Genomic DNA, 13,928 nt, shown 5'->3' with positions numbered 1-13,928 from the left:
CTTCTGGCTAGTTTACTGCTCTCAGAACTCCCAGTCTGTACGTCCACAATAAGTGTGGCCACCCCAGCTTTTGATGCCTTCCCCATCCAATCCTAGATACTGCATTAAAAGGATGAATTACTTGTATGGAGGGAGGAGAGAGCTAAACCTTCCTTAACATCCTTCCAAGGAGGAATAGTAGTAGGGAGATCTGGGGTTGATGGGATGATAGAGTGTAGAGGGAAGGCCCAAACTGAGGTCGGTAAGTATGCTTGTGAGCATATGGGGTTTGGTAATTTTGATAGCAATAGTTAGAGCATAGGGGTGGGAAGGAGAGTACAGAGAGCACAGTACAGTAGTATAACAAAACTTTAGGATGTTCCTTGTTGGCTTTTTTATATATATAATTTTCAAAAGACTTTACAAAGTTTGGGTCGAACTGACAGCTGATGTAAATAGGCTTAGCTCCATTCAGGTCAATTGAGTTAGTCTGATTTACACCACGAGAATGTTGCCCATTATTTTATTCTGTGAGGGAAGTAGGCAGCTAAGTATTATTATCCCCATGTTATAAATTAGGGGGCTGAGATCAGAGTAAATCAGTTGCAGACCTGGAACTAGAACACAGGCCTCCTTGACTTTTTTGCTTAATTCAGCAGAATTCTGCCTCATGTCATTTCTGATAGCCTTGAATATGGTTACCTTCTGAACAGGAACATCCTCAAATTATTATGTAGTTACTGAGCATTACTGTACAAACAGTCCCTGCCCCAGAGGAGTTTATAGTCTTATAAGACACCGACTTTACAGTTCAGACATACAGATATATTGGATGGTGGTTCATTCTTGAAGTCCTGCAGATTTTTTTTTTCTTTAACTTTTATATTTGGTGAGTTATCACTGGAACGACATGGGGGTGAAATGTGTCTTCACGCAGGGATTTGAATGAGGAAAGGGAGGTTGTTTGATTCACAAAGAAATGAGGAAATGAGTACTAAATGTAGGATGTGACACTGAAGAACCATATAATATTCAGGTTACATAGATCATAGGGAAGCACCAGCCCCATTATAGTTAAGGCTAATAAGCTAGTTAGGACGTGTAGAAATTAAGGTTGCATGCACAACCTTAAGTGGTCTCTTGTATGAGTGCATTATGATGCAATCTTTCATTGGATGATCAGGTACTGTTCCTTACATAAGGATAATGGTAACGTAGCTACACGTGGACAACCAACACAGCCTTCCTTTAGCTCAGTTCAGAGAATGGTGCAGATACATATAAAGCTAATTTAATTTCACAATCAGATGGACTGTGTCAGTGAGTCTTCCTTATTATTCTGTGTTTTATCTACTAGGTAGTTTGAAGCATAGTTTACTATGTACTTTTCACAGTATTCAGTTACAGGAGTACATATCTGTGTGTATACACAAGGAGACAGTTTTTTAATTTTATTTTTATTGTGTTAGGGGCAGAATTAAAGTGAAGGGTTTTCACTTTCTAATTTCCGAATAAAGCTTGACATCATCACAACATATCTGACAAGATGAGCACTGAATGAGGCAGTGTGTAGTAAGTGTCCTGCTGTGTTTATGATGCACTTAGTAAAGTTAGCCTTATTCTCTGCCATATAAAAAAGCTACATTGAGAACTTTGTAAAGTGAAGCATTCAGAAGTCAAGAAATGACAAAGCTATAATTCCATGTACAATCTTAACTCTTCTCCCTTGGGAGTATGAATTATGATCTTTAATTACATGATCATATGCTATTAGTTCTCATTTTGTTCATTGTGCTGGTTGGACGATGTGCAGTAATTGAATTGGGATAAATGTATTTTTAAATAACTTGTTAGAGCAAAAGTCAAGATGAAAGATGCACAGTCAACTAAAAATGAAAAATATATTTTTGCACATTATGTTGTAATTTGTATTACTATATCTCTGGATACTAGTCATGGACCAGGACCCCGGTGCTCAGTGTGGTACAAACACAGAACAAAAAGATGGTCCCTGCCCCAAAGACATTAGATTGATAAGGAAACAGTATACACAATATATTGACTTCTATCACAGAATAATACAACACTTTCATTATGACCTTGATATTATCAGCAAATGGTGTGTACAGATTAAAATGTGCAGTGTATTATGTGATTATAGGGCTAGCATAAGATTGTAAATAAGGTTTTATATTATACTGTGAAAGGAAATTAGTTTGTTGTATGTAGTGTTAATTTATCAGTTGGAGGAAGAAGAAAGTTCCTGTGATGTAAGTCTGTTACTCTAAGTGGAAATAGTTTGCATGAGCATTAGAGTATGGTGAAGAGTTGTCCCATAATTTTATGCCTTTTATTAGGGTTTGTGCTAGGGAGTAGGGCCAGGTGCTGTTACACTTGAAGTTTAATTCCTTTTAAACTGAGTTTTAGTGTACAGAATATAATATATCAAAATGTGTTACATAGTGTTTAGTATGTCCATCTGAGAGAGGCAACTGCCATATTGTATATGTGCCCATACTGGATGATGTAGACACATACATAGTATACCTATGATATAGGGTGTAAGTTTGTGGTTTTGCCACTTTGTCTGACGATTACTTGGCATTAGGTCTGTTGATTAATCGCAGTTAACTCGTGCGATAAACTCAAGAAAAAATAATCGCAATTAATTGCACTGTTAAACAATAGAATACCAACTGAAATTTATTGAATATTTGTGGATGTTTTTCATTTTCAAATCTCTATTTCAGTTACAGTGCAGAATACAAAGTGTAAAGTGCTCACTTTTTACATTATTTTTGATTACAAATACTTGCACTGTAAAAATGATAAACAAAAGAAATAGTATTTTTCAATTCACCTCATACAAGTACTGTAGTGCAATCTCTTTATCATGAAAGTGCAACTTACAAATGTAGGGTTTTTTGTTACATAATTGCACTCAAACAAAACAATATAAAACTTTAGCGTCTACAAGTCCACTCAGTCCTACTTCTTGTTCAGCCAATCACTAAGAGAAACAAGTTTGTTTACATTTATGGAGATAATGCTGCCCACTTCTTGTTTACAGTGTCACCTGAAAGTGAGAACAGGCAGTCGCATGGCTTTGTTGTAGCTGGTGTTGCAATATATTTATATGTCCCGTGTGCTAAAGATTCATATGCCTCTTCATGCTTCAGCCATTGTTCCAGAGGATATGTTTCCATGCTGATGACACTCATTTAAAAAAAAAATGGGTTAATTAAATTAGTGACTGAACTCCTTGGGGGAGAATTCTATGTCTCCCCTTCCATTTTACCTGCATTCTACCATATATTTCATGTTATAGCAGTCTCAAATGATGACCCAGCACATTCACTGCAAATTTGACAAAATGCAAAGAAGATACCAATGTGAAATTTCTAAAGATAGCTACAGCACTCAACCCAAAATTTAAGAATCTGAAGTGTCTTCCAAAATCTGAGAGGGATCAGGCTTGGGGCATGCTTTTTAGAAGTCTTAAAAGAGCAACACTCTGATGCGGAATCTGCAGAACCCAAACTATTAAAAAAAAAAGAAAAAAAGAAAAAAGAAAATCAACCTTCTGCTGGTGGCATCTGACTCAGATGATGAAAATGAACATGTGTCAGTCCTCACTGTTTTCGGTCCTTAGCGAGCAGAACCCATCACAGCATGGACGCATGTCCTCAGGAAGGGTGCTTGAAGCATGAAGGGATATATGAATTTTTAGCGCATCGGGCATGTAAATATCTTGTGACACCGGCTACAACAGTGCCATACAAATGCCTGTTATCGCTTTCAGGTGACATTGTAAACAAGAAGCAGGTAGCATTATCTTCTGAAAATGTAAATGAACTTGTTTGTCTGAGCAATTGGCTGAACAAGGACTTTTAGGCTCTAAATTTTACATAGTTTTATTTTTGAATGCAGATTTTTATTGTACATAATTCTACATTTGTAAGTTCAACTTTCATGATAGAGATTGCACTATGTTACATGTAGTAGGTAAATTGAAAAATTCTTTTATTTTTTACAGTGCAAATATTTGTAATAAAATAAATACAAAGTGAGCACTGTACACTTTGTATTCTGTGTTTATAATTGAAATCAATATATTTGAAAATGTAGAAAACTTCCAAAAATATTTAAATGAATGGTATTCTCTTATTAACAGTGCGATTAATCGCGATACATTTTTTTAAATTGCTTGACAGCCCTACTTGGCATATAACATTTTTGAGAAAATTTTCTTTTATGGTGGGCATGATATAGTCTTATAGAACAATGAATGGTACAAAGAAGGTAAATCAGGTATACTTATTTTATCCTCCTTCGTGGTACAAGAACAAAGGCACACCCACTGAAATTGAAAGGCAACAAATTTAAAGTTAGTAAAAGAAAATAATTTTATACAATGAGTAATTAATCTGTGAAACTCCCTGACATAATATTATTGAGGCAAGGAGCTTAATAAGATTCAAGCGAGGCTTAGATAACCTGAATAGCAAGAATATCCTCAGTTATACCGGATAAACATTTTAAGGGATGTAAACCCTTATGCTTCATAACATAAGGCAACCAGTGCCTTGGATTGGAAGAAATTATGACTATGGGCATGTTTGTGAATAATTTTTTTGTGTGGGGGAACGTTTATGCTTTTTGAAGAATTTTATGTTGACCACTGTCAGACAGGGGATATTGGATCAGATGGACCAACTAGTTAAATCCTGTGTGGTAGTTTCATTGTTCCTGAAGTTGTAATACAATAGAATCTCCGAGTTGTGAACACCTAGGGAATGGAAGTTGTTTGTAACTGAATAAAATGCTGTGGTTGTTCTTTCAAAAGTTTACAACTGAACCTGATTTAATACAGGTTTGAAACTTTACTATGCAGAAGAAAAATACTGCTTTTAACCATCATCTTAATTTAGATGAAACAAGCACAGAAACAGTTTCCTTTCCTGTCAAATCTTTTTTTGTTTTAAACGTTCCCTTTATTTAGTAGTTTACATTTAACACAGTTCTGTACTTTATTTGCCTTTTTTGGGTCTTTGCTGCTGCCTGATTGCGTACTTCCAGTTCCAAATGATGTGTATGGTTGATTGGTCAGTTTGTAACTCTGGTGTTCAATACTCCTGAGATTCTACTGTAGTTCTGTTGAAATTATTACACTTGCAGTTTCTTCACAGACTGGGAGAATACCAACTGCAATGCATTAGTCATGCATTGCGTCATACAGATATGAATATATGTCAGGGATGGCCAAACTTACTGACCCTCTGAGCTGCAGATGACATTCTTCAGAAGTTCAAGAGCTGGGGTGCACCTGCCGGGGCTTGGGGCTTCAGCCCTGCAAGGAGGGTGGGTCTTGGGGCTTCAGTCTTGGGGCCCTCTTCAGGGGGGCCCTCAGGGCTTCGATCCCATGTGGAGGCTACTGCCCAGGCTCCGGGCTTCAGCCCCCTTCCTGCTGTGGGGCTGAAGTCCCGAGACACCGCTCCACCTCTGGGCAGAAGCCCCTAGCTCCACCACCCCACTACAGGGCAGGAGCCCTGAGGCTCCCCCCACCAGTCTGGTAGGTGGAGAATGGGGGAAGGATGTGGGGGGGCTCTGTGAGCTGCACTTTAACTGTAAAAGAGATGCGTGCGGCTCATAAGCCGTGGTTTGGCCATTCCTGGTATATGTTCTTAATGTATTGTAAACGGCTGACGCCTGACTTGCGTTGCTGTTATGGTTTTATATGTGTTGCATATATCTACACAACTTAACATTAGCACTTTTCCTGAATGTCCTTTTCAAGAGCTGGGAACTTACGCAAATAGTATAAATTCAGTCTGTATTACAGTAATCACTGTAGTAGTACTATGTTTCTTCTTCTAGTGACAGCTGTATATTTCTACTTATAGGATTGATGGTTCCTGGGATTGAGCTGAGGAATATTCTTGATAAGTGTCTATTGGGGGTCTTCTCTCCTCCTCCCTTTGTGGAGAATTCAGAGGCTGTAAAAGGGGCCCAACTGCCCTTCAGTTCCTTCTTAACAGCCAAAGATGCAGGAAGCTCATATTGCATGCAGTATCCTTGATGCTTACTTTGTGGATCTTTCCTTTTCTTCTGCCCTTTCAGGGCTGTTTAGTTTGTTTTTAAGTTTAATTTAAAAGAAAAAAGAAAAAATGGTATCTGTTGGGTACAAGCATTTCTGGACCGGCATGGAGCAGGAGGGCTGCCTCATATCCTCCTATTGTTGAGGGAAACTCCTCAGGTCCAGTGGACTAAGTCTGGCAACATGTAAGTCCAGCATCATCTATGAAGATCTGCTAGTCCAAGTGTCTCTGTGCTGTGCTTAAGCATTGACTGGGTCCTTGGTCTTAACCAGATGACTGAGACCAGTGCTGAAGTTCTGGTATAGTTCATGTTACTGAGGTCCCAGGATCCCTCCAGGATGACGTTATTTGGGGTCCAGCTCCTCATGCTGTCGACTAGTGAGCCAGAAATGGTTTGTCCACTAGAAGTGGCACTAAGATCCCCAGATCCAGCCAGGTTGTCAGAATCCAGTGCCTAGGGTATAATACCATTGACTTTCTAAGCACTTCATCAAGTGGTTCTTGCCCATGTAATGTCCGCGCAGCATTCTGGGTCATCTGCATCTGGAACAATAGACTCTGGTGGATCAGTGCAGGGTATAAATGTCACTCAGATCCCTGGTTCTACCAGTGAATTTGGAAAACCACTAGTTGAAGTGATTCTGTACCCAACTCACATGACAGTAGGATCTTTGGATCCATCTTGTTCAATGTAGTTCAGAGCCAAATATCCAGCACTGTTATCTTGGATAAACAGAAATACTCAGGTCCTTGGGTTTATCCAGATCAACTGGGTCCAGCGCCAACGCCAGGGACTGTCCCTGTAGTGCTGCTTACTAAAGGTGTGTGAATATCAAGGTGCGGCACCCTTGATTTTTTTCCATCAACTCTATGCTTAGCAGTCCAGTGCTGAGGATCCAGTGCTATAGGTTCAGGAGAATTTCACACATGGAGGTTCTGTATCTAGCATAAGTGTCTTATAGGTCCCCAGACCTTTCTAGATTGACTGAGTCTGGTGCTGAGAACCTGGCATCATTGACTATTGGTTTTTATAGATGGCACCATAGTCCCCTGATTCTCTGGGGTTCTATTGAGTCAGCATTCTTAAATCTGGGTCTCCTATCCTGGAGTCTTTCCAACATTAGACATTTAATTTCACATATACACTACTCAGCAGTGATGTCTACTAATGGTTTACTTCTAGGCCCTACAGAGATAGCTGAATGGACCTCTAGGCATTCTTTTTGTTGAAGTCCCTCCAGATGAAATCAGTAGAATTGTTCATGTGTTCAGTCCATGTTGGCTCTGAAACCCTTCAACTTAGTTTCCTAACTAGGTTTTCTGAGCTCTGAGACAACTTGGCACTGAAACCTTGGAAACTGTCCCAAGACCCGGATTGAAGTGGCTTCATTATCTACTGGGTCTCACTCATTGTCATTTTTAGAGCCACTATATAGGGCAACAGACTTCTCATCTGGTGCTGATGCTCTGACTTTTTAACCGTCAAATGCCATTGTTGCCTGGAGGCATCTAGATTCCAAACACAAGTGTTAGTATTTTCTTTCTGAAGATGGGTTGTAAAGAGCTTTCCCAGATTCTGCTCCTTTATCATTCACTGACATAGATTCAGCGAACCAGCATGCTTCTCCTTTTTATGTGCAATTGACTGCACAGTAATGTCCCCTTAGCTTTCAGGTGAGGAACACCTTTTAAAATAAAAATTCGTTTTGGCAGCCATTCCTTGGACCCCTCTGCCTTGCCACTGAAGGTCTTGGATCAGATCTGATTGAGCCTTCTGATGCCACATCTCCAGTGCTTCAGTTCGGAAATCAGTTCTGCTGCAGTGCCAGGAAGACCTTGGATTTGTACCCTCCATTTGGGTGTAGCAGACTATCTGTTTTAGGTGCAAGTGCCTTGGAAGTTGTGTGGTTTTTTTTTTTTTTTTTTTTTTTTTTGATTGAGCCTGATTATTCAGGTAACAACAGTGCCCAATGGGAAAGCATTTAATTTGTAATTTTGGAATTCTTAACCAAGACTGACACCGACAACGCCAGGAAATTAGTGCCCTGTAGTGCTATTCATTGGCCCCCACAGCAGAAGAAATGGTTTCTATAAGGTGACATACATGTTATATTGCCTTTTTAAAGTGTCAGACTCCTGCCTACTATTAGTCCAACTATCCACAAACATCCATGAGATTCTTTCTTTTAAGCAGCAAACTTTAACACCCCTCTCCAACCCTCTTAAAAAACCACCCTGCTATCCTGACCCCATCTGTCTCAAATCTCAGGGCATTCATGGCTATATCTAAGCTGGTCCACAAATAGATTCCGTAACAGTGCAACTGGGTGATACGTTTATTCAGGCTTTGTTTTTTGGAAGTCTAATGGATCCTATTGAAAAGGAGGAACTTTTGACCAAACAAATGTCTTTTAGTGTTGCAGTCTATTCTACTTTGAATATTAAGAACTGTTTGAGATCCTACCAGGCGTTGTGGATTGTGATTTCAGCTTCTACCTTCACATGCTCAGAGCAAAAATCTTTACTCACCTTAAAATAACCTAGTTTATGGAAAGGTTGCATCCCAGTGAGATGCTTGAGGTTAATTGCTTTGCCTTGATGGCTGCTTCAAAGGAAACAGTATTTCTTCTTAGCAATACACTTGGCTGTGCTGTGGACACCACAAGGTGGGTGTATGCATTCAGCTGCTCAGGGGATGTTCATTCCAGTGCACATTTCTCTTTTGCTTTGGGGTGGGAGTCTTGTGTCATAAAGCCCTTGGGACTTTTGGTCTGCTGTTTGTCAGTGTCCTTTAATACCAGTGGTTCTCAAATTTATTTGATCGAGTCGCCCCCCTTTTTGTGTCTGTTGTCATTTATGCCCCCCTCCCCAAGTACATGTACCGCCACCCAGCTCTGAAGACAGAGCAGAGGGCAGCAGCTGCTGGCCTGGTGCCTGCCATTGAAGGCAGCGCCTCGCTAGCAGCAGCGCAGAAGGGAGGCAATATGAAAAGTGATATTTGTCAAGCTCACTTTTCAGAGCGAACTCTAGTGCCCCATTGTCACCCTTACTTCTGCGCTGCTGCTGCCACCCTTGGGCTGACAGCCGGAGCCTCGCCACCTCCAGCTGAGGGATTGGGGGGAGGGGAGAGCCTGAGCCTGAGCTGCCTAATGGTGAGGGATGGGCAGGGTGGGGAGGAGAGCCGAGTCTGGACCGTGGAGTTCCAACTGTCAGCTCTGGGGTGGCGGGGCTCCAGCTGTCCCCTTTATCCCTGCTTCCTGGATATGCACAGCCCTTCTTCAGGAGCCCCAGCCACCTGGGGCTGACAGCCCAGAACTCTTTTTTTTTTTTTTAAATTAAAGTACAGCTTGCGCCTCCCTTGATACATTCCTGTGCCCACCCCGTAGTTTTAGAACCATTGCTTTATACCAGGGGTTCTCAACCTTTTTCTTTCTGAGTCCCCCCTCCCCCCAACATGCTATAAAAATTCCAAGGCCTGCCTTTACCACAACTGTTTTTCTGCATATCCAGTAGATTAAAAATCAGGGCTGGCATTAGAACTAAACAGGGCAATTGCCTGGGGCCCCACACAGCAGGGGACCCCGTGAAGCTAAGTTGCTCGCTTCAGCTTCAGCCCTGGGTGGTGGGGCTCAGGCTTCAGCCCTGGGTAGCGGAGCTCAAGCTTAGGCTTTCCGCCCTGCGCACCAGTGAACCTACCGCCGGCCCTGCTCTCTGGTTTATTTTGGCAGACCCCCTGAAACCTGCTTGCGGCCCCCCAGGGCCCCTCGGACCTCTGGTTGAGATCTGCTTCTTTATACCATACACCTAGGAAGATGGCATTCCTCATAGCCATTGCTATAGACCACAGACATAGTACGATACAGACCAAATGATCAATCCTCTATAAACTGTAGTTCATATGGAAAATGTGATTTGGTCAATGATCTCATCCCCACTTCTAGTTTCCTTTTCCATTCTGTACAGACCATTATCCAGTCTCTGTTTCCCCAAGTCTTTTTTACACCTTTTGCTATGACTTGGAAGATGTTAATTTACTTGAAGATATCAGAAGGTATTCAACTAATCTGAAGGTAGCAGTCATTGCATGCTGCCTTCTATTTTTCATAGAATTTGTATAGGTGTGTGCTTGAAGCTCTGTGTTTGAAGCAACATTTTGTCCCCCATTGAGGTCATCTGGGAGAGCGAATTTGTGATCACTTCTAATGCTCTCTGGATGACAGGTAAAGAGCTGTTGCTTGTCAGGTGGCTTTGCGTACTGTTTACATAGAATGCCTCAGCCCACCTTCTGAGGGGGTCGTACTGCTCACTCCTCTCCCACAAATGGGAACATACAGAGGAGAGAGGTTATTTACCATTAACTGTTCTTCAGTGAGGCCTCTGCATATTCATATTCCTTGCCCACCTTCTCCACTTTGGAGACTCCAGTCAAGACTCAGATTTAGGGAAGCAACTAAAGGATGATTAGGGAGGGACAAGCAGCCAGGTCAAGGCCAGGAGACACCAATCCTATAATATGCAGAGATGTCACTCCTGAAGAACAAGTTTACTGGTAAGTAACCTCTCCTTATGGTTGAGGTAGCACTTTCATTATAAATGCCTTGTTTTTTGGGTGCTTGTAATTTTTAGGAAAAAAAATTACTTCTGGGCTGCAGTTACTGAAAGGATGAATCACCCAGGATATAACAGGTTTATCTGGTGCAGGCAGGTGTACTCCTGGCACTAACTTAGCTTGGCTCTTTGTGGACTGCTACCCTCAAGATGTCAGGACCTGTTAGGGCATCATGCCATTTAAGCACTCTTAGACTGCACGGTACACAGGGTATTTGGAACTTTTATCATCTTTCATCTTATGACATTTCCTCGCTCCCTAAAAAAAGCAGGTAGAGTGTACAGTCCAGAAAATTCAAAGTTATCATTCTCATAGCAGTCAGAAGCTGGTCATTTTATGCATATATATTTTGGTGTAAAATTTCACACCATGTAGTATAGATTTTTTACATGTCAGTGGTTCAGGTCATTTAGAATTTCCTGACTTTTTTTTATTCATTTAATAATCTGTTAATATATATTTTTAAAACAAAATTATAGTTCAAACTAGTTGTTTGATCAGTATATGTACTTAAGTTTGTGTGAATGCATATTTTTAATGTTTGGCAAGTTGTGAATATGTTTCCTGTACATTAGTATTCTCTTTTGTGGAATTTGAACAGTTTCTAGTATACTGTGCAACTGCAGTAGGAACCAGTTAACTGCCAAAAGTTTTCAATTTATAAAAGTTGCTCTCATACAAAGGGTTTGTATTAGAACTTTCATTCTGAGTTTGCGAGGGTAGGACTGATATTTCATACACTATTGAGTGATAGTCTGAAGTTACTTTTTATTTTATCTTTAGTGTCTGATAAACCAAAGTTGGTTGGTTTTTTGTTTTAAATCTTCTTGCAGCTTTCTGTCCTGACCTGGACAGATTATTTCAGGGGTTAATGAAATACTTTTATTCACGTTTGCAAAGTTCTTTAAGATGTTTGAATAGAATTCATCTATGCAGAACCCCTGTAAATTTAAGGAAGCACCATTATCTCCATTTTATAGTTGGAGAAAATGAGGCACTTAAGTGATTTTTCGCCCAAGTTTTACAGTGAGTTAATCACAAACTGGTGATATCCAGGACTCTTGACTCCTAGATTCTTTTGTCTATGTTTCCTCCCTTTTAGGAATGGATAAGTTTCAACACCCTGCCTGTTTACAAGACTGGAACTTGTAGGAGGGTGAAGGATTATGGCATAATATTCATATATGCTAGTGCCACCCACCATAAAACCAACACCTGCTGTTTTGTTTGAGTAGCCCAGCTGAGATTTGAATTGTTGAATCCCTTTCTGATTTTTTTTTCTCAAATGTCATGTGATACTGAAAATTGCACATCTTAATTATAGGTTAATTTTGGGGGCCGCTAACCATGATATTGCCCCTTTTTAAAATGGTGATAAGGATGGCTATCCTCAGAAGTCAATTTTAGTGCTATTAAGTCACTTTTTGTTTTAGAGCTATATATAACTAAGGCAATTGCATCTGTAGATTTCAGACTTGATTCACTCTTGCTAGTGCATACATCTCTTGAGCCAGGAAGGGCTGCTGTGGGGTAGGGGAGTGGTCTCTTCCTCCTTCTCCTTCATTTCTCTCTTAGTTAGGGCAAGCAGATCTTGGAAGGCCAGGGATTGGGATAGGCCTTGGAATTCTGATCTCTAGAAAACACCTGTTTTCAGAAAGTGAAGAGGGAAGCAGCTGCTCAAGTCTTTAGCAAACGTCAATTCAAGAAAAGAACCATATTTAATGAGGAAGGTGCGGTAGGAGTTCAAAGGAGAAAACCAGCTCTCCATAGTAATAGATGGCAGGACTTCTCAATGTATATACAAGATTTTATATAGTTGACTGTGTTCCATTTTTTTCCATGCTTCAATTGTCATTTGTCTTAGATTGTGAGCTCTTTGTGGCTTCTGTCTTCTAACCTGCTTTGTACGGTATCCAGCATGATGAGGCTTCTATTCTGATTGGAGTCTGTAGATGCTATCACAGTTCAAATGTTTAATATTAGCAGTAAAAGTGGGTGGTGGTGGTTGGGGAGATCAAGTTGTGTGCTGATTCGATGCATTCTCTGGGAAATCCATTAAGGCCACCCTTCCTTAGCAGAATCACTAAGGGAAGATTGTTACCATTGTATACATACAAAAAACAAGTGATTGTATTTGATATCTTCTGTGTAGCAGTTCTGAGGAGGTAATAAAACCCATTCTCGTTTACACTGTTTTTGGAGGATGGTGGTGGCTCAGTTTCATTCCCCTACTTAACTCAGTTTGTCTAGATTTTATTCATTTGATTTTTATTCACATTTAAAAAATATAAACCAGGAAGGAAGAGTGAGTGTGTGTGTGTGTGTGTGTGTGTGTGTGTGTGTGTGTGTGTGGACAGCTGCTTCTTTGATCTCCAGAATGTATCTAATCTCCTTTGGCCTGGAGATGTGAACATAAGAATGGTCAGACTGGGTCAGACTGATGATCCATCTAGTCCAGTATCGTGTCTTCCGACAGTGGCCAATGCCAGATACTTCAAAGGGAATGAACAGAGCGATCATCAAGTGATCGATTCCCTGTCATGTCTGGTACCAGCATCTGGCAGTCAGAGGCTTAGGCACACCCAGAGCATGGGCTTGCATCCTTGACCACCTTGGCTAATATCCACTGATTAGACCTATCCTCCATGAAATTCTAAGGCTTCTCCTAATCCTTAGCCTTCCATTCTGTATGCTGACACAAAGTCCCTGGGCAGTCTCTTGAGACTCACTGTTATAGCTTGCACTGTACCCAGCATTCCATTCAGAGCAGAGCTATTAGAAAATGTGTATTAGCATTCAACCTCTTTGCTTCATTCCTGGGTGAACACAGGAATAAGACCTGTGACTGTGTGGACAAAATGCCTACTGGACTACAATGGGTCTTTTGTTTGTCCTGAAGACGAGCTGAAGTTAGCAGATGTTACAGTCAGACCAACAATATTAAGCCATGTGGGATAGCCTTCTAGCTGGAGAGAATAAAAAGGGAGGAGGCATGCTTCAGAACTGGGCTACTATGAAAGAGAGATCCTAGGTCTGAGGAAGAGAGGAACCCTGGGAGCAGCTCATTTTAGGGCTTTGTCTTATTGATAGTTTAATAAAATCAAACCTCAGGAAGGGGGATGATTTTTGACCCTGCACCATACTTTTAAAATGTATCTTAAAGCAAGTGGGGGGGATAATCACTTGCTCACAGGGTACAACAGGAAGGAGCTGTAACAGTGCTGCCCCCTTAACTTCTCAGG

At 40.8% G+C, this 13,928-nt stretch overlaps 1 protein-coding gene across 16 annotated transcripts in view; it reads left to right on the top strand.

Annotated features, from left to right (window-relative positions):
* PHF21A (PHD finger protein 21A) overlaps positions 1-13,928 on the top strand; it is a 244,235-nt gene that overhangs the window by 14,091 nt on the left and 216,216 nt on the right. For 3 of the 16 annotated variants that reach the window (XM_043515614.1, XM_043515618.1, XM_043515610.1), the window contains exon 2: positions 1,449-1,551. The exons of the other annotated variants lie outside the window; for them this stretch is intronic. The gene's annotated coding sequence lies outside the window, so the exon portion shown is untranslated. The remainder of the gene's footprint in view (positions 1-1,448; positions 1,552-13,928) is intronic. 16 annotated transcript variants of the gene reach the window in all.

This window comes from Dermochelys coriacea, chromosome 6, assembly GCF_009764565.3.
Source record: "Dermochelys coriacea isolate rDerCor1 chromosome 6, rDerCor1.pri.v4, whole genome shotgun sequence".
NCBI lineage: Eukaryota > Metazoa > Chordata > Testudines > Dermochelyidae > Dermochelys > Dermochelys coriacea.
This window is presented reverse-complemented; position numbering and strand designations above follow the sequence as displayed.